At 40.6% G+C, this 24,156-nt stretch overlaps 1 long non-coding RNA gene across 3 annotated transcripts in view; it reads right to left on the bottom strand.

Annotated features, from left to right (window-relative positions):
- The window catches only part of LOC118928638 (uncharacterized), a 103,631-nt gene extending 79,512 nt beyond the window's left edge, over window positions 1-24,119 (bottom strand). For all 3 annotated transcript variants that reach the window (XR_005031305.2, XR_008999241.1, XR_008999242.1), the window contains exons 1-2: window positions 23,833-24,119; window positions 22,235-22,280 (exon numbers count right to left, since the gene is read on the bottom strand). This is a non-coding gene — a long non-coding RNA (uncharacterized LOC118928638). The remainder of the gene's footprint in view (window positions 1-22,234; window positions 22,281-23,832) is intronic.
- Window positions 24,120-24,156: the final 37 nt, after the last annotated feature.

The raw sequence follows: 24,156 nt of genomic DNA, 5'->3' as shown, positions 1-24,156 counted from the left end.
AAACCTGTCCTTTTTATCATTCCCTTCTATGCAAATATTGGTGGCTCTGTGAGTTGAAGGTGGTTGGCTAGACTCTTCAGAGCAGTTCTATCAAAGTCCTACTTTTGTGGACCTACAGAAGAGACAATTGGTTTCTTGGGGTTTCAATGACTTTCAGCTCCTCTAAACATGTTTGGGAGATCTGGCTCACGGTAGACCCTGATTCATAACACGGTAGTTGCAAAAATGATCAATAAGGGTATTTTGTAGAAAGAATAGGCCAGAAAAGCAGCACCACTTCTCTAACAGAAAGGTCACTGTTACTTCAGGAGTTTTAGAATTAAGTAAAAATAAATTCTAATAACAGCCAAGTTGAAATTTTCCCATGGATATGTAATATCCATTGTTACTCAACTATCTAGATGGCACTCTGTAAAAATTGCTTAATTTCTGGATAAAAATATTTCTAAACAACTCAAATATGCCAATGGCTTTTGTACAGGCCTCTCTTTTGGTCACACATGCAGAGGGAGGGAAATTATATTACACAGTTTAGATACAACTTTAAATTTTTGTTGTTCCAAATTATGTCTATTAACTTCAATTTGCTTTATTCCAAGCTTTAGTTATTACCATATTATCAGAAAAGACCTAGGCTGCTGAATAACAAGTAAAAAAAAAAAGGTGGTAGTGGATAGCTTTAGAGTGAACTATCTAAAAGCTTTCAAGTGTTGGTTAAATAAATGATGATACATTCATATAATGGAACCCTTTACAATTATGCAGACATTTAAAAGCATGTGACATGAAGAAATGTTTGTGCTATCATGTTTAAATAAAAAAGCTGGGTAAAAAGTAAGCATTTATAATTTGACAAAAGTTTTTGTGGCAGTTAATTTTGTTGAGATATAAATTCAATGTGTTCACCTATATCCCTGACCCTTGCCCTCATTCAAGCAGGTATCCAGACCTCATATTTTTGTAAGGCAAATAGCAAAAGCTGCTTAGAGATAATATAGGCTCTCCCTGTCTTTGGAAATGAGAAGGAGAAAAAAACAAAGGAATGCCTTTGAGGGTAAGATGGAAGACAGATTCCTAAGATTTAGAAGTCTGAAGCCCATAGGTTGAATTAAATAAATTCACATTAAATAAAAAAAAAAAAAAAAAAGGTTGAGTGAACAGCTAAGACTCCTGTCTTGCACTGGGACAGAGCCCAGAATGGTGGAAAACCTCAAAGGAGAAGGCTGCACCTGGGTGCACAGGCTGCCAGATTCACTCATTTGATTCCAGATTATTGAGTTGCGAGGGTGGTAAAGGAGTATTGGAGTCATCAGACTTGTAGGGAAAAGGGCGTAAAAGGGAATCTCAGCAATAAATCAATGTGGACAGATGAACAAATATTTTGAGGTAATTCCAGGTACTTCCACAATAATTAAATCCCTAGAAATTTTGTGCAATCTTTCCACCAGCATGGCAGGATGGGATCTCAGGGTTAGATTCAAGCTGGTTAGATTCAAGAAATGCAGTATTTCTTTCTATGGAATAAAAGTCACACCCACAACATGCATGTGCTTACAGAGACAAAGTATTACATATTGTAAATATGGGAAAATACATTTTCAGCATAATTTTCCTCCCTTCTTTAGATAGATATTATTGTAAGGGAAAAATTACTAAAATTTTAACATTAGTTTTTCTCTAGTGGATTATAGGGGATTATTTTTCATCTGTCTGCATATAAAAAAATTCTACTTGTATTCCTCTTATATTTGGAAAATTATAAAACCAACTGTAAGCTGACCTTTTTCCTGAGCAGTTAGAAAACAGGGAAGTGCATATATCATAATCTTAGAACTTTTTATCAGTGGTTTCAGACCTATGGATATTAACATTCCTAGAGATAATAAACTCAACTTCAAGAAAAGATAAGTTTTCCTCACATTAAATAAAAAGTATTACCTACCTCTTCACCCTGTAAAAATTTACAATACTGAATCAGCCATGGTTCCAGCAAGAAAAAGATGGCATACCCAGAAGACACAAACTGCAGACAGTGTAATCAGAACGTGGGCAGGGAAACAGCAAGAGATGATGCAGTACCTCTGCCAACCTGTCAAAAACATGGAGGGAGGGAGAGTGTGGATAAAATGAAGGTTCCTATGGCCAGGATCCTCACCTGAACCTAACCTACTTGATGATGTAACTGACCTGCTGCTGGGCTACTGCTTCCACACCCATAGGCAGTAAGCTTTTATTGACTGAGTCACTATACAAAGAGCTCTGCCAGTGCTCTGGGAGGAGGCAGAGATAAGGAGGATTACAGACTTGCAGACTGTTGGATGCAGATGTAATTCTAGTGCTTGACCTATCATTGGGAGAACAATCCAGGTAATAAACCCTTGGATACCAAGAACGTTTCATTGTCAGTCCTTGGTCTCACTGAATCCATAGTGAACTTGCCCAGCACTGAAACCCATTGGCAAGATAACTGGTGACATTGGCAGGATTCATTGTTGACCACGGAACAGAACAGGCTGCCCTTATGGGAGGGATGCCTCAGCAGGCTGCACCTATAAAGTAGATTGGGAGACTGTAGATTGTTCCCCAGTGGGTATGTGGTCTGAGGTGGCTTACCTCCTAGAGCGCTGGGCCCCACCCCAGGACTGGATGCAGGTGGAGGTGATATCTGAAGCAGTAGGGGTGGCCCTTGGTATAGTAAGTAGGTCCATTGAGAAACAGAGTGCTCATGAGGCAACAGGAACTGTGGGTTGGCCACATTTCATAGTATTAAAAAAGTCTACAGATGAGAAGAACATGCTCCTGAAAGAGACACAAGAAATGGCAGCATGAGAACGTGAGCTGCAAACTGCTGTGGATTCACTGAAGAAAGAAATGGCATTGTTATGAGAGGAGGCAGTATAAGAACACGGGCTGTAAGGTGCCGTTGAGGAGGTAAAAAAATCTGTTGGTGACTGAAATGGCATCACTATGAGGTACTGTGGAAGAGGTAAAGACCATGAAGGAAAAGGACGGACTTCTGCAAAAAGCACAAGAGGCAGTGCAAGAACATGAGCCACAAGGTCCAGTGAAGAAGATAAAAGATTCCTTACAGAATGAGACAGCGGCGCTACCAAGTGCTCTGAAGGAGACAAAGGCCATGGAGGAGAAGGACATACTCCTGAGGGAAGCAGGAAGAGGTAGCAGAAGAACGTGAACTGGGAGTCATCGAGGTGAAGGTAAGAGAGCTATTAAGGACTGAATTAGCATTGCTGCAAGGTAAAAAAGGTAAAGGATGTAACAGAGGAGGCACTTGGGGGAGGGGAGAGAAAGGTGCCATCAGCCCCATAAATGGAAGAGCTGGAGAAGGATGGACCCCTCCTCTACTGAAAGCACACCCAGTGGTTGTAAAGAAAATAAAGACATAGCAACTGAAGGTTCCTCCAGGAGAGGAGAAGCCCCCTCCCTAGGTCATGAAGCCCTCTATGCTCCGCCCCTATACTCAGGCTGAGCTGGTGGATTTGGGCTCCAAGTTTTGGTAGAAGCCCTCAAAGTCAAAATCAGCTTGGCTCCTGCATCTGTGGGATTTAGGAGTGGATGGAATTGTTCTGTCTGGACCAGAGATGGGAAATCTGGCTTCCTTGACAGTTCATCCTGCCTTGAGGCAGCGGTGACAAAATGCACATCAGACCCCAGGAAATTACTCCCTCCTCGATTGGCTTATGGCTGCAGATCATGTTGTGTGGCCCCATCAGGGTGATTTACCATCCTCCCCTGCTAGATGGCAGACTTATGCTGAGCTCCAACAGATGTTAGAGGAGCTAGGCATAAAAAATGTCATCTATAGTCCAGAGAATTATGGCCCAGATGAGGAGCCTTTTACTGCAGGGGTGAGAAATAGTGTGCTTCAGATGGCTCCCTCATCTCTCTTTGGGCCTCTAGTGGCCATTCTTGCTCCTCACTTAGGGCAGCCCATAAGTGAGGTTACCCATACAATAGCAGACTTAGGAGAGGCTGAAGCAATGAAAGCACAGAAAGAAATAAGGTCTGCTACTTGGAGGAAGATTTTAAAGGGCCCTGTGAAGGTTACAAGGACCCAGATGTGGGTTGATTTAATACAGGCAGGAGCAAACAGAAGGAAATTAGATGGGAAATCAAATAGAATCTTACTGGAGTTGTGGCAACAACTGAAACTGGAGCAGCAGTTCCAGCCATTAAGAACAAGAAGTAGAGGCCAGAGACAGAGCCACAAGTCTGGCCTATGTGTTTGCAAGACTTCCTGCTAGAGAGTGAGCCAATCTTACTTGAATCCACACAACAAGGTGCTTGGGGAACATGGTTTGATTGAAGGGAAGGTCGAGGTATCTGCCCTCAGGGACCAGGGGGGGACTGGAGACCACATGTTTAAATATCTATCCATTGGTCTCCAGTGAACATACAACATGTCCCAGGCCTGGTGGACACAAGGGCTGAATGTTCACTGATTTATGGCAACTCTGATCAGTTTCCCAGGACATTATAGATGGATATGGGGGTAAGGCTATCAGAGTGAAACAAGCCCAAATCCCTTTGGAAATAGGGCATTTACCCTCAAAGGTATATACTGTGTATATCTCTTCCATCCCCGAATATATTTTGGGGATAGATACCCTGCAGAGTCTCTGGTTGCAGACTACTGCAGGTGAGTTCAGACTGAGGATACACGTGGTGAAGGCAGTTCTGTGGTGACATGCTAAGCACCCGCCCACAGCTTTGCCTGTGCCTCAGCAGGTGACTAATACCAAACAATACAAATTGACTGGAGGGCATAAAGAAATTGGAGAAACCTTCCAGGAACTGGAAAAGGTGGATATTATAAAGCCCACCCATAGTCCTTCCAATTCCCCAGTGGGACCAGTAAAAAAGCTGGATGACTTCTGGCATATAACCATGGATTACAGAGAACTGAATAAAGTCCTACCACCTATGCATGCTGCCATCCCCTCTATTGCAGACCTGAAGGATACCTCAGTCACAAACTAGGAACATACCATTATGTGGCAGATCTCGCTAATGCCTTCTTTTCCATTGACATTGAGCAGGAAAGTCAAGAACAGTTTGCCTCCATATGGGAAGGATGGCAATGGACTTTCACTGTCCTTCCACAGGGATACCTCCACAGCCCCACCATCTGTCATGGACTTAGCCCAGGACTTGGCAGCATGGGAGAAACCACAAACCATGCAGCTGTACCATTATATTGATGATATCATGCTCAGATCTGATAATCTTCCATCTCTAGAAGGTGCAGCACCTAGACTGCTGCAACATCTACAGGAGAAGGGATGGGCTTTGAACAGCACCAAGGTTCAGGGACCTGGTTTGCCAGTCAGATTCTTAGGGGTCGTCTGGTTGGGTAAGACTAAAGTTACACTGGAAGCAGTCATAGATAAAGTCCAGGCCTTTCCTACCCCTGAAACTATAGTATTGTTACAGAAGTTTTGGGGTATTCTAGGCTACTGGAGAGCATTTATCCCACATTTAGCACAAATTCTGAAGCCCTTATACTGGTTGGTACAAAAGGGCATCAGGTCAGACTGAGATGAGGCACGTGCATCTGCCTTTACTACAGCAAAACGGGCAGTCAAGGCTGTGCAGGCCTTGAGTGTGATAGACCCATCAAGGCCCTGTGAGCTGGATGTTCATGTGACTGAAGATGGTTAAGGCTGGGGTCTCTGGCAGTGGCTTGAATGAACTCTCCAACCTATTGGATTCTGGTCGCATTTCTGTAAAGGGGTAGAGGTACGATACTCCTTGATAGAAAAACAATTGGCTATCATGCTTTGCTGGTTGTAAGAACCCATTACCAGAATGGCCCCTGGAAAGGTAATAACCACTTATCCCATCATGGGGTGGGTTCGAGACTGGACCAAAAGCCAAGGACTGGTGTGGCACAAATGCCTACACTGGCCAAGTAGGGTGTGTACCTACAGCAGCATATCACCCTTTAATAGCTCCTTGAATGAAGAACTCCAACACTTATTGGGGCCAGTAACATATACTAGTGAAAAGGAGGAATAATTTACTTTAGAACCATTAGTAACAGAGAGCCTTTATCGGGAGGAAAGAGCCCCTATATCTGAAGATGCATGGCACACAGATGGCTCCAGCCATGGGCAGCCCCCAAAATGGAGGGCCATCGTTTTCTATCCTAAGACTGAGACAATATGGATGGAAGATGGTGAGGGGAAGAGCAGTCAATGAGCAGAGCTGTGGGCTGTGTGGCTTGTGATCACCCAGGAGCCCTCCCCTATAGTTGTCTGCACTGACAGCTGGGCCATCTATCAGGGCTTGATCCCGTGGCTACAGACATGGTACCATGCCAACCAGTTAGTTGGTCACTGACCCCTTTGGGGGCAAGAATTATGGCAAGACTTATGGGCCTGTGGTCAGACTAAAATAGTTACAATATATCATGTGACAGGTCATTTGCCACTGGCATCCCCAGTAAATGATCAAGCAGATGAATTCGCCCAGGTATGTTGGCTAGAAGGAAAGCCTGCCTCTGATGTAGCCCAATGGTTACATGAGCATTTGTTACACGTGGGACAAAAGATAATGTGGGCTGTAGCCTGTCAGTGGGGCTTGCCTTTGACCTTTAAAGAAGTCAGCAAAGCCCAGCAGGAGTGCATCGTATGCTTTAAAAGGGACTTACACCAAGTCCCACAGCAACATAGGACAATAGCTAAGGGGCCAACACCCCTCATCAGGTGGCAGATAGACTATATTGGGCCTCTGCCTGCGTCAGAAGGGTACCAATATGCTGTAACTTGTGTGGACACAGCTACTGAACTTGTGGCTGCTTTTCCTACACATCGTGCAGACCAACAGATGACCAAAAGAGGCCTGCAGCATCTCTTTGCAGCCTATGGCCAACCACAGGTAATTGAGAGTGATCAAGGCATCCATTTTACTGGACATGCACTACAAGAATGGGTGCAAGAGTCAGGAATCAAATGGAAGTTTCATGTGCCATCCAATCCTACTACGGCAGGCATGATAGAGAGGTACAATGGTTTGTTAAAATCTGGACTGAAGTAAGACACCAATAGTCTGCAGGGATGATCAGTTCACTTATAGACACTGCTACAGCATTTGAACAAGAAACCCTGAAAGGGAGCCCTGAGCCCCACAGACATGCTAATGCATACTGCTGCTTCCCCTATACAACTTTAAGTACAAACCAAGGAGGAATTGTTGAAGCCAAGGGTCGGCCACCAGAATAATATCTTGCTGCCAGGACCAACTGCAGTAAACCCTGAAGACTCCATTGAGTGGAAATGGCCTTGGACATTTTGACACATGGACCAATGATGGATGGCCCTCCTGGCACCTTTGGGACAAAGCCTGGAAGCTGGTCTCCTGTGTATTCCTGGAGTAACAGCAAAGAAGCCCCCAAAGATCACAGTACTATATCTTAAAAGGCCAGAAGGTAAGTGCATCTTACTGGGGAGTTTTGTTTTATCATTATGGCCAGTGCATGCACCTCCAGTAGCACTATATATAGACCCCTCAGTAACCCCCACAGGGAGAGAGGTAAAGGTATGGTATACTAGACCTGAACGGGACCCCTTTCTTGCTAGAGTCCTATCATAGGACCAGTCTCTTGCACGTATCTTACCTGATGGACAAGATTTGCCTATGTTGGTGTTGTTAAAGTAAGTGTCTTAAAAAGGTCTTTGTGGATTGGGCACACCCCCTAGCAAAAAAAGTGCTACTCGCTGGGGTGCATGGAGCTCCCTATCTGTAACACTAGTAGGTGTGAGTCACGAACTCATCTGAGTAGAACTGGTTTTGAATATAGCTGAAATAACCTCCTCAGGCTTGAGGATTATTATCAGTTTTGTTACCTGTATCAAATTTTTGTTGTATCTTAATTTTTGTTATTATCACTACGTTGCTGTTATCCTCTGTTGCTGTTGTGGAATCTGGTTACAATGCTCCAGGTTTCTTGCACAGGGACCACTGAGGAAGATTAAGAGCATGTAGATTGTTAGGTGAGAATCTTGAAGGAGTGGAATGTGGACAAAGTGAAGGTTCCCATGGCCAGGATCCTCACCTGAACTTAAACTACTTGATGATGTAACTGGCCTGCTGCTAGGCTACTGCTTCCACACCCATAGGCAATAAGTTATTATTGACTGATTCACTATATAAAGTTCTGCCCAGTGCTCTGAGAGGAGGCAGAGATAAGGAGGATTGCATACCTGCAGACTGTTGGATGCAGATGTAATTCTAGTGCTCGACCTATTGTCGGGAGAAAAAGCTGAGAAATAAACCCTTTCACCCCAAGAACATTCCATTGTCAGTCCTTGGTCTCACTGGATCCATAGTGAACTTGCCTGGGGCTGAAACCCATTGTCAAGACAGAGGGTAATAAATATACTCTTTCTCTTCTACTGCCTTCTTATCCCATCAGCTAAGCTCAACTGGAAGCCAGAGGGTAAGGGATACTGCTGATCTAATCCATAAAGGGTAAAGTAGATCTATAGGGGCAACAGAGAATATCTAGCATGGTGACAGTAAAGTGCAAGCAATTCTACAATTTTGCTATATTTCCAAACTTAAAGATTTTTACTAGAAGAGTACTAGAAACACTGAGTTTTGGATGTTTTTCTGTGGTACTATGCAATATATTTGGAATTATTATTCCTACTGCTAAAGTACTTATATTCATCCCTAACTCTTTCAGCTATACTTTATGGAGCACCTAGTTTGTGTGACACATTAGATATATATACAAAGAAAAATATAACACAGTCCCTGTCCTCTGGGAGCTTATGATTTAACAGAGACAACATGTGTAAACAAGTAAGTGCAATTTACATGCATGTAGCAGGAGGTAAAAATGGGACTCTGTCTCAGTTTTGACTGAGGCACTACTAAAGTGCCAATTATCCCTATATTTCACAGTAAACTGGAAGACCACCAAAACTAGAAATTAAAAAAAAATAGGGGAGGTGTTGCTTTTGCAACTTAATTATCTATCCACTCATAAGTAAGCAAAAAGTTGAGGTTTAGAAGATTTGAGAGGGTTTTTGGTATGTTGTGTGTTGTTACTGCCTTTTCCTCATCACATGCCTAGGGAGAGAGGCTTTAATGGAACTCTGACACATGGCTTCTAGAGCAGGGAGTTCTGAGGGTCTCAATGGATTTTTATCTGGCTCATGTACGTGAGAAGTTCATTCATTTCATTTTCTTATAGCACTTTTTAAGTAAAGGGACTATTCTAAGAACACGTGTTTATAGTATTGAACAAAATAGAGAAAAATCTTCTGCCTTCATGGAGCTAATATTCTCATGGAATCTAGACAAAGGAAATTTTGACTAGCTTACTGCAAAGATGAGTTTTAAGTTTGGTCAAAGTCCATACTCCCAAAGGTATGAGGCAAAGCCATCCTATGGGTATCTCTTTGGATCAGATATGGGCTACTATAAAGGGTCAAGTAGAAGTATGAGGAGACTCTTCAGAAAGAGGCTGGAGGTATATACCACAGAAGCTAACAACTGACACTGAGCTGAGGGCCAGGTGACATATATTTACCTAAAAGGCAAGTGAGAAACTGCAGTATTAGTTCATTGGGATAAGGTGAGAATGGAGATATCTTCAAACAATACATACAATAACAAATGTTGAGTGTAAAAACCTGCTAAGCTCAAAGAGCATCCAGCCTTAATCACAGAACTATACTATCAATTTAAGAACTCTCTTGCCCATCCCTGTTAAAACTTGGGGAGTAAGGCATCTTGATGGTGATGGTGGAGGACTAGGAGAGAAATTTTAGGCAGGTAAATTTGGGGCAGGGACATAATGAGGAACTGTCCTTTTGCCATGGCAGGCTCAAGCTCAGGAAGGGAAGAAGCTTCACTCCTGAATTTTCATTATTATACTGGACAAATTAATTACTGATCAGTGGCTGTTGAGTTGGGTAATTAACATTTTTACTTGAATAGAAGAGTCATGATATTTGTGCCATGTTCCATTCAAGGATCAGAGAAGAATTAATTCCAGAGTGTGTTTTAACATATGGAGATAAATTAAGTTATTTGCAAATTGCACCCTACACATCTCATTTATTCAAGGTACCAGTTACAATTGATAAATAGAATAACACAGTGAGATTTACATGTCCATGGGGAAAATTTTTCAACTTGGATTTTATTTAGAATCTAGTTTTATTTGATTTTAAAAGAGCCTGACATAACTTATTGCTGACCTTTAAATTTAAAAAGTAATGAGCCAGCATCACTCTAATACGAAAAACAGGCAAAGACACCATAAAAAAAGAAAATTACAAACCAATATCCCTGATGAAAGTAGATGCAAAAATACTCCACAAAATATTAGCAAATTGAATTCAAAAACACATCAAGAGGATCATACACTGTGATCAAGTGGGATTCATCACAGGGATGAAAGGATGGTACAACATTCAAATATCATCAACAACATCCACCACATCAACAAAAAGAAGGACAAAAAACACATGATCATCTCAATAGATGCTGAAAAAGCATTCGACAAAATTCAACATCCAATCATGATAAAAACTCAACAAAATGGGTATAGAGGGCAAGTACCTCAACATAATAAAGGCCATATATGACAAACCCACAGCCAACATCATAGTTAACAGCAAGAAGCTGAAAGCTTTTCCCTAAGATCAGGAACAAGACAAGGATGCCCACTCTCCCCACTTTTTTTTTTTTTTAAATAATTATTTTTTATTGAAGGGTAGTTGACACACAGTATTACATTACATGAGTTTCAAGTGTACAACACAGTGGTAGAACATTTATATACATAATTCTAGGTTCCAGCTATCACCCTACCAGGCTGTTACAATATCTTGACTATATTCCTTATGCTATACATTACATCCCGGTTACTAATTTATTTTACCATTGGAAGTCTGTCCTTTTTTTTTTTTTTTTTTTGTGAGGGCATCTCTCATATTTATTGATCAAATGGTTGTTAACAACAATAAAATTCTGTATAGGGGAGTCAATGCTCAATGCACAATCATTAATCCACCCCAAGCCTAATTTTTGTCAGTCTCCAATCTTCTGAGGCATAACAGACAAGTTTTTACATGTAGAACAAATTCTTACATAATGAATAAGTTACATAGTGAACAGTACAAGGGCAGTCATCACAGAAACTTTCGGTTTTGCTCATGCATTATGAACTCTAAACAGTCAGTTCAAATATGAATATTCATTTGGTTTTTATACTTGATTTATATGTGGATACCACATTTCTCTCTTTATTATTATTATTTTTAATAAAATGCTGAAGTGGTAGGTAGATACAAGATAAAGTTATAGAAAACATAGTTTAGTGGTGCCTGTAGACTATGTGTTAATCCAAGCTAGACCAGGGCAATAAAACATCCACGTATGCAGAAGATTTCTCTCAGAACGGGGGGGTGAGGTTCTAAGCCTCACCTCTGTTGATCCCCAATTTCTCACCTGATGGCCCCCCTGCGACTGTGCCTGTCTTAGGTTGTTCCTCCCTTGAGGAATCTTACCCGTCTCTGGCTAACCAGTCATCTTCCGGGGCCATACAGGGAAATGTGAAGGTGGTAAGTGAGAGAGAAGCCTTATTGTTTGAAAAAGTTAGCTTTTTACTTCTTTGCATATTTATGCCCTGTGGCTTCTATGCCCAGCATTTGTCTTGAGGTATCTTTACCACTTGGAAAAATTATGATACTCGGTAAATTTGATATGAGGCACGAATTCTATTGAAGGGTTGTAATTAGGAAGGAAGAAGAAAAGCTATAGAAGTAGCAGGCGGAAGAAAACATGGGAAGATTGATTATTTCTTTGACATATCTTCTTGTAGAGTAACTTCAGCATGTATAGGTTTTAAGCTACTAATTAAATTGCACACACACATTAACATAATAGGAGTATAGTTACATAACCAAAGCATATCTGTAATTACAAGCCATCTCCAGTGAAACCAAGAAAACCAGTTAGGCACCTTAGGCATTTGTGAAAACTTATCTATGATATGGTGGATATTGTCCAACTGAACTTGAACAGTCTGAGAGAAATCAGACAAATTAAAACAACCCATTCCTGGGGACTGTTCACATGCCATATGTTCTTTTAACAGTAAATAGTTTGTAGTTGTAAGACTTTGGAGCGCTACAATTTGCACTTCTCCAAATTCTTGGTTGAGTTCCAACAGTATAGATCCAGTCCAATTTTGTTGTTTTACTGTATGCACAGGCCAGCTTAGATATCTCCTTCCTCATTCTGATGGCAAGTCCAGGAACTGGTGGGATGAGTGCATCTACAGCTGTAGCAGTGCGTGGATCTTCGTTGGGGTTTTTTGATGATCATCTTCTGGCATGAGTCTTCCCGAGAGTGCAGATGTTGGAAGTTCTTTTTCATATCGTATCTTAGTTCATTTTCGGGGTAGCCCAATTAGGCTTTGATCCTCTGTATAAACACAAACAGACCCTTTGCCTACACTTTTATATGCCCTTTATACCCTTGTGTAGAACTCGTTGGAGGTTACCACACAGGAACTGCCATTTTTTTTTTTTTTTTTGCTATCACTAATCTACACTTACATGATGAATATTATGTTTACTAGGCTCTCCCCTATACCAGGTCTCCCCTATAAACCCCTTTACAGTCACTGTCCATCAGCATAGCAAAATGTTGTAGAATCACTACTTGCCTTCTCTGTGTTGTACAGCCCTCCCTTTTCTCCTACCCCCCCATGCATGTTAATCTTAATACCCCCCTACTTCTCCCCCCCTTATCCCTACCTACCCACCCATCCTCCCCAGTCCCTTTCCCTTTGGTACCTGTTAGTCCATTCTTGAGTTCTGTGATTCTGCTGCTGTTTTGTTCCTTCAGTTTTTCCTTTGTTCTTATATTCCACAGATAAGTGAAATCATTTGGTATTTCTCTTTCTCCGCTTGGCTTGTTTCACTGAGCATAATACCCTCCACCTCCATCCATGTTGCTGCAAATGATTGGATTTGCCCTTTTCTTATGGCTGAGTAGTATTCCATTGTGTATATGTACCACATCTTCTTTATCCATTCATCTATTGATGGACATTTAGGTTGCTTCCAATTCTTGGCTATTGTAAATAGTGCTGCAATAAACATAGGGGTGCATCTGTCTTTCTCAAACTTGATTGCTGCGTTCTTAGGGTAAATTCCTAGGAGTGGAATTCCTGGGTCAAATGGTAAGTCTGTTTTGAGCATTTTGATGTACCTCCATACTGCTTTCCACAATGGTTGAACTAACTTACATTCCCACCAGCAGTGTAGGAGGGTTCCCCTTTCTCCACAGCCTCGCCAACATTTGTTGTTGTTTGTCTTTTGGATGGCAGCCATCCTTACTGGTGTGAGGTGATACCTCATTGTAGTTTTAATTTGCATTTCTCTGATAATTAGCGATGTGGAGTATCTTTTCATGTGTCTGTTGGCCATCTGTATTTCTTTTTTGGAGAACTGTCTGTTCAGTTCCTCTGCCCATTTTTTAATTGGGTTATTTGTTTTTTGTTTGGTGAGGCGTGAGAGCTCCTTATATATTCTGGACGTCAAGCCTTTATAGGATGTGTCATTTTCAAATATATTCTCCCATACTGTAGGGATCCTTTTTGTTCTATTGATGGTGTCTTTTGCTGTACAGAAGCTTTTCAGCTTAATATAGTCCCACTTACTCATTTTTGCTGTTGTTTTCCTTGCCCGGGGAGATATGTTCAAGAAGAGGTCACTCATGTTTATGTCTAAGAGGTTTTTGCCTATGTTTTCTTCCAAGAGTTTAATGGTTTCATGGCTTACATTCAGGTCTTTGATCCATTTTGAGTTTACTTTTGTATATGGGGTTAGACAATGGTCCAGTTTCATTCTCCTACATGTAGCTGTCCAGTTTTGCCAGCACCACCTGTTGAAGAGACTGTCATTTCGCCATTGTATGTCCATGGCTCCTTTATCAAATATTAATTGACCATATATGTCTGCGTTAATGTCTGGATTCTCTAGTCTGTTCCATTGGTCTGTGGCTCTGCTCTTGTGCCAGTACCAAATTGTCTTGATTACTATGGCTTTATAGTAGAGCTTGAAGTTGGGGAGTGAGATCCCCTCTACTTTATTCTTCTTTCTCAGGATTGCTTTGGCTATTCGGGGTCTTTGGTGTTTCCATATGAATTTTTGAATTATTTGTTCCAGTTCATTGAAGAATGTTGCTGGTAGTTTCATAGGGATTGCATCAAATCTGTATATTGCTTTGGGCAGGATGGCCATTTTGATGATATTAATTCTTCCTAGCCACGAGCATGGGATGCGTTTCCATCTGTTAGTGTCCCCATTAATTTCTCTTAAGAGTGTCTTGTAGTTTTCAGAGTATAAGTCTTTCACTTCTTTGGTTAGGTTTATTCCTAGGTATTTTATTTTTTTTGATGCAATTGTGAATGGAGTTGTTTTCCTGATTTCTCTTTCTGTTGGTTCATTGTTAGTATATAGGAAAGCCACAGATTTCTGTGTGTTGATTTTGTATCCTGCAATTTTGCTGTATTCCGATATCAGTTCTAGTAGTTTTGGGGTGGAATCTTTAGGGTTTTTTATGTACAGTATCATGTCATCTGCAAATAGTGACAGTTTAACTTCTTCTTTACCCATCTGGATTCCTTGTATTTCTTTATTTTGTCTGATTGCCGTGGCTAGGACCTCCAGTACTATGTTAAATAACAGTGGAGAGAGTGGGCATCCCTGTCTAGTTCCCGATCTCAGAGGAAATGCTTTCAGCTTCTCGCTGTTCAAACTAATGTTGGCTGTGGGTTTATCATAGATGGCCTTTATTATGTTGAGGTACTTGCCCTCTATTCCCATTTTGCTGGGAGTTTTTAACATGAATGGATGTTGAACTTTGTCAAATGCTTTTTCAGCATCTATGGAGATAATCATGTGGTTTTTGTCTTTCTTTTTGTTGATGTGGTGGATGATGTTGATGGACTTTCGAATGTTGTACCATCCTTGCATCCCTGGAATGAATCCCACTTGGTCATGGTGTATGATCCTTTTGATGTATTTTTGAATTCGGTTTGCTAATATTTTGTTGAGTATTTTTGCATCTACGTTCATCAGGGATATTGGTCTGTAGTTTTCTTTTTTGGTGGGGTCTTTGCCTGGTTTTGGTATTAGGGTGATGTTAGCTTCATAGAATGAGTTTGGGAGTATCCCCTCCTCCTCTATTTTTTGGAAAACTTTAAGGAGAATGGGTATTATGTCTTCCCTGTATGTCTGATAAAATTCCGAGGTAAATCCATCTGGCCCAGGGGTTTTGTTCTTTTGTAGTTTTTTGATTACCTCTTCAATTTCGTTGCTGGTAATTGGTCTGTTTCGATTTTCTGTTTCTTCCTGGGTCAATCTTGGAAGGTTATATTTTTCTAGGAAGTTGTCCATTTCTCCTAGGTTTCTCAGCTTGTTAGCATATAGGTTTTCATAGTATTCTCCAATAATTCTTTGCATTTCCGTGGGGTCCGTCGTGATTTTTCCTTTCTCGTTTCTGATACTGTTGATTTGTGTTGACTCTCTTTTCTTCTTAATAAGTCTGGCTAGAGGCTTATCTATTTTGTTTATTTTCTCGAAGAACCAGCTCTTGGTTTCATTGATTTTTGCTATTGTTTTATTCTTCTCAATTTTATTTATTTCTTCTCTGATCTTTATTATGTCCCTCCTTCTGCTGACCTTAGGCCTCATCTGTTCTTCTTTTTCCAATTTCGATAATTGTGACATTAGACCATTCATTTGGGATTGCTCTTCCTTTTTTAAATATGCTTGGATTGCTATATACTTTCCTCTTAAGACTGCTTTTGCTGTGTCCCACAGAAGTTGGGGCTTAGTGTTGTTGTTGTCATTTGTTTCCATATATTGCTGGATCTCCATTTTGATTTGGTCATTGATCCATTGATTATTTAGGAGCATGTTGTTAAGCCTCCATGTGTTTGTGAGCCTCTTTGCTTTCTTTGTACAGTTTATTTCTAGTTTTATGCCTTTGTGGTCTGAAAAGTTGGTTGGTAGGATTTCAATCTTTTGGAATTTTCTGAGGCTCTTTTTGTGGCCTAGTATGTGGTCTATTCTGGAGAATGTTCCATGTGCACTTGAGAAGAATGTATATCCCGCTGCTTTTGGATGTAGAGTTCTATAGATGTCTATTAGGTCCATCTGCTCTACTGTGTTGTTCAGTGCTTCCGTGTCCTTACTTATTTTCTGCCCAGTGGATCTATCCTTTGGGGTGAGTGGTGTGTTGAAGTCTCCTAGAATGAATGCATTGCAGTCTATATCCCCCTTTAGTTCTGTTAGTATTTGTTTCACATATGCTGTGCTCCTGTGTTGGGTGCATATATATTTAGAATGGTTATATCCTCTTGTTTGACTGAGCCCTTTATCATTATGTAGTGTCCTTCTTTATCTCTTGTTACTTTCTTTGTTTTGAAGTCTATTTTGTCTGATATTAGTACTGCAACCCCTGCTTTCTTCTCACTGTTGTTTGCTTGAAATATGTTTTTCCATCCCTTGACTTTTAGTCTGTACATGTCTTTGGGTTTGAGGTGAGTTTCTTGTAAGCAGCATATAGATGGGCCTTGCTTTTTTATCCATTCTGTTACTCTGTGTCTTTTGATTGGTGCATTCAACCCATTAACATTTAGGGTGACTATTGAAAGATATGTACTTATTGCCATTGCAGGCTTTAAATTCGTGGTTACCAAAGGTTCAAGGTTAGCCTCTTTAGTATCTTACTGCCTAACTTAGCTCGCTTATTGAGCTGTTATATACACTGTCTGGAGATTCTTTTCTTCTCTCCCTTCTTGTTCCTCCTCCTCGATTCTTCATATGTTGGGTGTTTTGTGCTGTGCTCCTTCTAGGAGTGCTCCCATCTAGAGCAGTCCCTGTAAGATGTTCTGTAGAGGTGGTTTGTGGAAAGAAAATTCCCTCAGCTTTTGTTTGTCTGGGAATTGTTTAATCCCACCGTCATATTTGAATGATAGTTGTGCTGGATACAGTATCCTTGGTTCAAGGCCTTTCTGTTTCATTGTATTAAATATATCATGCCATTCTCTTCTGGCCTGTAGGGTTTCTGTTGAGAAATCTGACGTTAGCCTGATGGGTTTCCCTTTATAGGTGACCTTTTTCTCTCTAGCTGCCTTTAACACTCTTTCCTTGTCCTTGATCTTTGCCATTTTAATTATTATGTGTCTTGGTGTTGCCCTTCTTGGATCCTTTCTGTTGGGGGTTCTGTGTATTTCCGTGGTCTGTTTGATTACTTCCTCCCCCAGTGTGGGGAAGTTTTCAGCAATTATTTCTTCTAAGATACTTTCCATCTCTTTTCCTCTCTCTTCTTCTTCTGGGACCCCTATAATATGGATATTGTTCCTTTTAGATTGGTCACACAGTTCTCTTAATATTGTTTCATTCCTGGAGATCCTTTTGTCTCTCTCTATGTCAGCTTGTATGCGTTCCTGTTCTCTGATTTCAATTCCATCAATGGCCTCTTGCATTCTATCCATTCTGCTTATAAACCCTTCCAGAGTTTGTTTCATTTCTGCGATCTCCTTTCTGGCATCTGTGATCTCTTTCCGGACTTCATCCCATTTCTCTTGCGTATTTCTCTGCATCTCTGTCAGCATGTTTATGATTCTTATTTTGAATTCTTTTTCAGGGAGACTGGTTAGGTCTGTCTCCTTCTCTGGTGTTGTCTCTGTGATCTTTGTCTGCCTGTAGCTTTGCCTTTTCATGGTGATAGGAATAGTCTGCAGAACTGGGACGAGTGACGGCTGGAAGGACTTCCTTTCTTGTTGGTTTGTGGCCCTCCTCTCCTGGGAGAACAGCGGCCTCTAGTGGCTTGTGCTGCGCAGCTGCGCGCAGACAGGGTTTCTGCTTCCTGCCAGGCTGCTATGGAGTTTATCTCCGCTGTTGCTGTGGGCGTGGCCTGGCTCGGGCAGCTGCTCCAAAATGGTGGTCGCGTTGGAGCAGGAGCTGCTGGGAGGCTATTTATCTCCGTAAGGGGCCTCCCTGCTCCCTGCAGCCCAGGGGTTAGGGTGCCCAGAGATCCCAGATTCCCTACCTCTGGATTAAGTGACCCGCCCTGCCCCTTTAAGACTTCCAAAAAGCACCCGCCAAAACAAAACAACGACCACAAAAAAAAATAAGAAAAAAAATTTTTTTAATTAAAAAAAAAAAAAAATTTTTTTAATTAAAAAAAAAAGGGTGGTCGTTCGTTTTTCTTTATTCTCCGGTGCCAGCCTCAGGCCTCTGCTCACCGGTCTTTCTGCCCTGTTTCCCTAGTATTGGGGTCCCTGTCCCTTTAAGACTTCCAAAAAGCGCTCGCCAAAACAAAGCAGCAAAAAAGCAAAAAAAAAAAAATGGTCGCGCGCTTTTCTTATGTCCTCTGTCGCCCAGCCTCCAGTGCCTGCTCACTGTTCTTGCTGCCCTGTTTTCCCAGTATTGAGGGCCCTGCACTCTGGCCCGGATGGCTTGGGCTGGGTGTTCGGCAGCCCTGGGCTCCGTCTCCCTCCCGCTCTGCCTGCTCTTCTCCCGCCGGGAGCTGGGGGGAGGGGCGCTCGGCTCCCGCGGGGCTGGGGCTTGTATCTTACCCCCTTCGCGAGGCGCTGGGTTCTCTCAGGTGTGGATGTGGTCTGGATATTGCCCTGTGTCCTCTGGTCTTTATTCTAGGAAGGGTTGTCTTTGTTATATTTTCATAGATATATGTTGTTTTGGGAGGAGATTTCCGCTGCTCTACTCACGACACCATCTTCCGCCCCTCACTCTCCCCACTTTTATTCAACATAGTACTGGAGGTCCTAGCCATGGCAATCAGACAAAACAAAGAAATAAAAAGCATCCAGATTGGCAAGGAAGAAGACAAATTGTCACTATTTGCAGATGACATGATATTGTACATAAAAAACCCTAAAGAATTCACTCCAAAACTATTAGAACTAATATCTGAATGCAGCAAAGTTGCAGGATACAAAATTAATACACAGAAATCTGTTGCATTCCTATATACTTCAGATGAACTAGCGGAAAGTGAAATCAGGAGAACAATTCCATTCACAATTGCATCAAAAAGAATAAAATACCTAGGAATAAACCTAACCAAGGAAGTGAAAGACCTATACCCTGAAAACTACAAGACACTCTTAATCCCATGCTCTTGGGTAGCAAGAATTAATATTGTCAAAATGGCCATCCTATCTAAAGCAATCTACAGATTCAATGCAATCCCTATCAAAATACCAACAGCATTCTTCAACGAACTGGAACAAACAGTTCTAAAATTCCCCATATAGCCAAAACAATACTGAGAAGGAAGAATAAAGCAGGGGGGATCTTGCTTCCCAACTTCAAGTTCTATTACAAAGCCACAGTGATCAAGACAATTTGGTACTGGCACAAGAATAAACCCATAGATGAGTGGAACAGAATAGAGAGTCCAGATATTAACTCAAACATATATGGTCAATTAATATACAATAAAGGAGTCATGGATATACAATGGGTAAATGACAGCCTCTTCAACAGCTGGTTTTGGCAAAACTGGACAGCTACATGTAAGAGAATGAAACTGGATCATTATCTAACCCCATACAAAAAAGTAAACTCAAAATGGATCAAAGACTTGAATGTAAGTCATGAAACCATAAAACTCTTAGGAAAAAACATAGGCAAAAATCTCTTGGACATAAACATGGGCGACTTCTTCATGAACATATCTCCCCGGACAAGGCAAACAAAAGCAAAAATGAACAAGTGGGACTATATCAAGCTGAAAAGCTTCTGTACAGCAAAGGACACCATCAATAGAACAAAAAGGCATCCTACAGTATGGGGGAATATATTCATAAATGACATATCCGATAAAGGTTTGACATCCAAAATATATAAAGAGCTCAAGTACCTCAACAAACAAAAAGCAAATAATCCAATTAAAAAATGGGCAGAGGAGCTGAACAGACACTGTTCAAAGAAGAAATTCAGATGGCCAACAGGCACATGAAAAGATGCTCCACATTGCTAATCATCAGAGAAATGCAAATTAAAACCACAATGAGATATCACCTCACACCAGTTAGGATGGCCACCAACCAAAAGACAAACAACAACAAATGTTGGCTAGGTTGTAGAGAGAAAGGGGAACCCTCCTACACTGCTGGTGGGCATGTAAATTAGTTCAACCATTGTGGAAAGCAGTATGGAGGTGCCTCAAAAAACTCAAAATAGAAATATCATTTGACCCAGGAATTCCACTTCTAGGAATTTACCCTAAGAATGCAGCACTCCAGTTTGAAAAAGACATATGCACCCCTATGTTTATCGCAGCACTATTTACAATAGCCAAGAAATGGAAGCAACCTAAGAGTCCATCAGTAGATGAATGGATAAAGAAGATATGGTACATATACACAATGGAATTTTATTCAGCCGTAAGAAGAAACACATCCTACCATTTGCAACAACATGGACACAGCTAGAGGGAATTATGCTCAGTGAAATTAGCCAGGCCAAGAAAGACAAGTACCAAATGATTTCACTCATCTGTGGAGTACAAGAACAAAGAAAAACTGAAGAAACAAAACAGCAGCAGACTCAAAGAACCCGAGAATGGACTCAGTTACCAAAGGGAATGGGACTGGGGAGGATGGGTGGGAAGGGAGGGATAAGGGGGAAAAGGGGACATTACGATTAGCACACATAATGTAGTGGGGTGGGGAAGGCAGTACAACACAGAGAAGACACGTAGTGATACTATAGCATCTTACTACACTGATGGACAGTGACTGTAATGGGGTATGCGGTGGGGACTTGATAACGCGGGGAGTCTAGTAACCATAATGTTGCTCATGTATTTGTACATTAATCATACCAAAAAAAAATGTAATGGTACATTTGTTAACCCACTCTTCCTACAAAATATCTTTTTTGATCAATTTTTCAGCTCCTGGGACCAACATATATCCTCAGCCAAATGCTCAAGACATGCATAAGGGAGCTGAAAGTCATATAAAAAGTAGTAAGTGCTTAGAACTTTCAGTTTTGACAAAAAGGCCAACCAAATACCCCTTCTAATGGCTTACAAGTGGCGCTTGGATAAGAGCCTCTCTGAAGAGTCTAGCAAATCACTGAATGAAGATATATCACCAAGTCCCAGATATTTTCTTAGGATATAACAATCAAAAGGACAAGTTTTGGAACAAGAGATCAATCATTCTTTCATTCATTCATTCAACAAATGTTTGGCGAATGCCTACTACAATGCCAGGGCTTCTTTCAGGCACTAGGAATTCTTCAGTAAATAAAAAAGTAAAAAATTCCTATCCCTGGATGCTTACACAATTTCCTGTTACATATTTACAATATCCCCATGCTTCTTCCCCACCTTCTACTTGAGCTATCTTCATTAGGTTTCTTTATTTGTATCCTATAATCTCCTTCTACGCAAGTAACACAGTAATAAGAGGCTAACATCCTTAATGGGAAGGAGCCCCTACAAGTTAATGAGAAAATGACACAACAATGAACTGAGAATAGGAATGAAGTGGCAATTCACTAACAAAAATATGAAAATATTTTTTTTACTAGTAAGCAAAAAAGGCAAATAAAAGTAAAGCAAGACATTTCTTCTTTTTCTGCTTATAGCTTGATAAAGGTAAAAAGTACTTACCCTGAGATGTGCTACATATACACAATGGAATACTATTCAGAGAAGAAAACAAATCCTACCATTTGCAACAACATGGATGAAGCTGGAGGATATTATGCTCAGTGAAATAAGCCAGGCAGAGAAAGACAAGTACCAAATGACCTCCCTCATTTGTGGAGCATAATAATGAAGCAAAACTGAAGGATCAAAACAGCAGCAAACTCACAGACTCCAAGAAGGGACTAGTGGCTACCAAAGGGGAGGAGTGTGGGAGGAATGGTGGGGACAGAGGGAGAAGGGGATTGAAAGGTACTATGATTGGTACACATGGTTTGGGGGGAGTCACAGAGAAGACACTGTAGCACAGAGAAGACAAGTAGTGATTCTGTGGCATCTTACTACACTGATGGACAGTGATTTCAATGGGATATCAGGGGGACTTGATAATATGGGTGAATGTAGTAACCACAATGGTTTTCATGTGAAACCTTCATAAGAGTGTGTATCAATGATACCTTTATGAAAAAAAAGAAAAAGTACTTACCCTGTCCAGTGCTGGTATGGGTATGAAGAAAGTAGACTCTCAGGCACTGTAGAATACAAATTGATATAACCAATATAATTGATGTTTGTTTTGCAATTTAGCCATATTTATCATAATTGTAAATGGAGGTTCCCTTTGACCCCACAATTCTATTACTATGAATCCATTAGAAAGAGATAATCAGGAAAGTACACAAAATAGGTCCATGTATAAGAATATTCATTAGTGTTTTTATAATAGCAAGAACTTGAAAATAATCTAATTGCTTACCCATAGTTAAGTAAATTATTGTATTTCCACACAATGGAATATAATGCAACTATTGAAAACTTATAGATCATTATTTATGGACATGAAAAGATGGTCATAACTTTTTAAGTATAGTATAAAACAGTTCAGTTTGACCTTATTTGTCAAGGTTGTTAAAGGCCAGTATGGTCTTATTTGTAAAAAGAATTACATATTTATGAGGCATGTGAATATAGAGATATGTAGAAAAGAATTGTCAAAATGTTATGTACTAGACAATTTTTATTTTTATTAAAAAGCATTTTTCTGGTTGTATTACATACTTAATCTGTGTATTATCTTTTTTTACCAATTTTGGCTTATTTTAAAAAATCTTCCCCTAATTTTTTAAAGAAATAATTGACATACATCACTGCATAAATTTAACACATACAGAATGACGGTTTGATTTACATATATCATGAAATAATTATTACAGTAAGTTCAGCTAACATCTATCTTCTCATATGATACAAGAAAAAGAAAAAGTAAAAAAAGAAGAACAGTTTTTTCCTTGTGATGAGAACTCTCAGGATTGCTCTCTTAACAACTTTCCTATATATCATACAGCAGTGGTAGCTATAGTCCTCATGCTGTACACTACACCTGTAGTACTTTCTTACAACTGAAAGTTTGTATCTTTTGACCATCTTCACAACTGTCAAAATGTTTATATACTATATATCAATTTTTAAATGAGCAGTTATTTTAATCATTTAACATTCTTCACTCATTTATTTGACAATTCTATTAAACATTTAGCATTTGCTTGGTGCTTGAGAAACAAAGAGAACAATCTTTTAATTTAATTCACCAAATTAACAGTGTTTTTAAAGATAACAACAGCTAGTACTGATGAGTTTAAGAAGAGAGCGCCCTCATACACTACTGTTGAGATAAACTGGTAAAACATTTCTGGAGGAAAAGTTAGCATTTTTTATCAAACGTCTCATAATATCCATTTCATTTGGCCCTGCAATATCACTTTTAGGAATTTATTCTAAGGAAATTCATGAGTTGCTAGGGTTGGGGAGGGGGGAAATACCTAAATATTAAACAATAGAGACTTGGGTAAGTAAAACATCTTATCTTCATATTGGTTTTAAGGTCACAGAAAGACATTAGTGCCCTCAAGGAGTTCAAAGTCCGGTGGGGAAAACCAAAAATGATAATAGACAGTGATGGATGACAACAGAACCTTGAAAGATGAGTTCTCCAGGGAAGGGGGAAAAGCATTCCAAAGCAGAAAAAGAAACATGTACACAAACAAGATACTCAAGAAAGAGTATGTTTGACACACAAAGACGGACCATTATTTTGCGGCCTTTCTTACATCCTCGTTCTTCTCATAGTCACACAAAACCCCAAATCTCTGTGGCCTCGGAATGAGAGGTAGAGCGCAACCCTGATCATCGCAGCTGTACTACAGAGCAGTTTCAGATGCATCGGCCTGGCGGGCGAGAAACTGGCGGGAACGTGCAATACACAGGTTCTATCCCTGAGGTCCCAAGAAGGGTGACTTATTCGGTAGTGGCAGCCCTGCAGCTCTTAGCTGCCGCCGGAATCCCGAGAACAATGTTTCCCGCCAATCTCAGGTCCTACTTCTTCTGAGGCCCCGCCCGCCCCCGATCGCG

This window comes from Manis pentadactyla, chromosome 9, assembly GCF_030020395.1.
Source record: "Manis pentadactyla isolate mManPen7 chromosome 9, mManPen7.hap1, whole genome shotgun sequence".
NCBI classification, from domain to species: Eukaryota; Metazoa; Chordata; class Mammalia; order Pholidota; family Manidae; genus Manis; species Manis pentadactyla.
The sequence above is the reverse complement of the archived record's forward strand: the minus strand, read 5'-3'. Positions and strand labels throughout refer to the sequence as shown.